We start from the raw sequence: 1,645 nt of genomic DNA on the forward strand, positions 1-1,645 counted from the left end.
TGACTGAGTAAAAGATGGCTGCTGAACTGGCTGAGAGGATGTAGGCATCTGCATGGAAGACTGTGGATTCTTCCATGAAAAATTGGGATGGTTACGCCTACCCGGATTATATGTCGATGAAAATGGGTTATTTGGCGGTCTGACGTAACCCTGAGCTGCCTGAACTTGTTCTTGAACAAATTCAGGGTACTGAGCTGCCGAAGGGCACTCAGTGATCTCGTGTGTCGGACTGGCACAAAGAGTACACACCTGCTGTGTAGTGGATGGTCCTGAGAGAAGCTGGTCCAGCTTCTGAGCAATCATGTCTACCTTGCACTGTAGTGCAGTAGATGGACCAACTTCAAGAACACCAGCTTTCTTCTGAATGCTGGATGTGGCTCTATCAGAATGAGAGCTCGAAGCATGGTGGAGTGAATTCTCGACCAATGTATCAAATAGCCTCCATGCTTCATCCTCGCTCTTCAGCATGAATGTCCCTCCACATGAAGAGTCGATCATCTGACGATTCTTGTCAGACAATCCATCATAGAAGCTCTGCACTAGTTGCCATTTCGGCACCTGATGATGGGGACATTTCCTGAGGAGATCCTTCATTCTCTCCCAGGTCTCATGAAAGCGCTCACCATCTAGCTCTGAAAAGCTAGTGATGGCTCTACGATATTGGTTCGTACGACCAATGGGAAAATATTTCCGAAGAAACTCCTGTTGCAATTGATCCCATGACTCTATTTCTACAGAATCTAAGGACTTTAGCCAATACTTGGCTTTGTCCTTCAATGAAAAGGGGAATAGAGTCAACCTTAAAGCATCATAATCGAAACACTGTATCTTAACAGTAGAACAGATTTCGAGGAATTCATCTAAATGTCGGTAGGGATCCTCATGACTAAGACCATAAAAGGATGGAAGCATCTGAATAATACTGGCCTTAATCTCATAATGTGGCGCTCCTACATCGGGTCTCCGAATGCAGGATGCCTGAACATAGTCTGTGGGAATGAAGTATTCCCGCAGAGGGCGTGAAAGAACTGGGGGTGGAGGTGGAGGATCCATGTCAGCCATTGTTGCCGAACTTCGACGAGAATGTAAAATTCTCTCTGGGTTGTCAACAAATGGGTGTAATGGGGTTCCTAGACCTCGTCGACCCTGCATACACTGGTACTAAGACCAGATGTAAGCAAACGACCTAACTCTAAATCTAAACTACACAGGTACTAAAATGTAAATAACATAAAATAAACAACTACTAAACAAATATACTAAACTAATTATGTCAGAATGTTCTAACTAAGTAAATGAAATAACAAATTAAACTACTCTAAAGTACTGAACAGATAAATACAGGAAATCACAAACTAAGTTTTTCTAAAACCAACTTGTCTAATCGCTCCTTGCAGAATGAAATTCAAGTGAATCCTAGAAAGACAGAACGTGAATCCTATATTTACTAACTATGTTAATCCTATATTCACTTATTAATCCTACTAACTAAAAATAAAACAACTAATTAACTAAAACCAATTAATAAATCAAACTCTAAGAAATAAAGTGATTAATTCGCCGTTCCCCGACAACGGCGCCAAAATTTGGTTGATATTTTGGAATGCACTTTTTAAAACAATTATTTTCAATAAAGCTTTGGAAA

At 40.9% G+C, this 1,645-nt stretch overlaps 1 non-coding gene across 1 annotated transcript; it reads left to right on the forward strand.

Moving 5' to 3' along the window:
• The first annotated feature begins 556 nt into the window (after nt 1-556).
• Nucleotides 557-659, forward strand: LOC149816788 (small nucleolar RNA R71). The gene has a single exon (XR_016427792.1). It is a non-coding gene; the product is annotated as a small nucleolar RNA R71 (small nucleolar RNA).
• Nucleotides 660-1,645: the final 986 nt, after the last annotated feature.

This window comes from Nuphar pumila, chromosome 14 (assembly GCF_984573655.1).
Source record: "Nuphar pumila chromosome 14, dmNupPumi1.hap1.1, whole genome shotgun sequence".
Taxonomy (NCBI): Eukaryota; Viridiplantae; Streptophyta; class Magnoliopsida; order Nymphaeales; family Nymphaeaceae; genus Nuphar; species Nuphar pumila.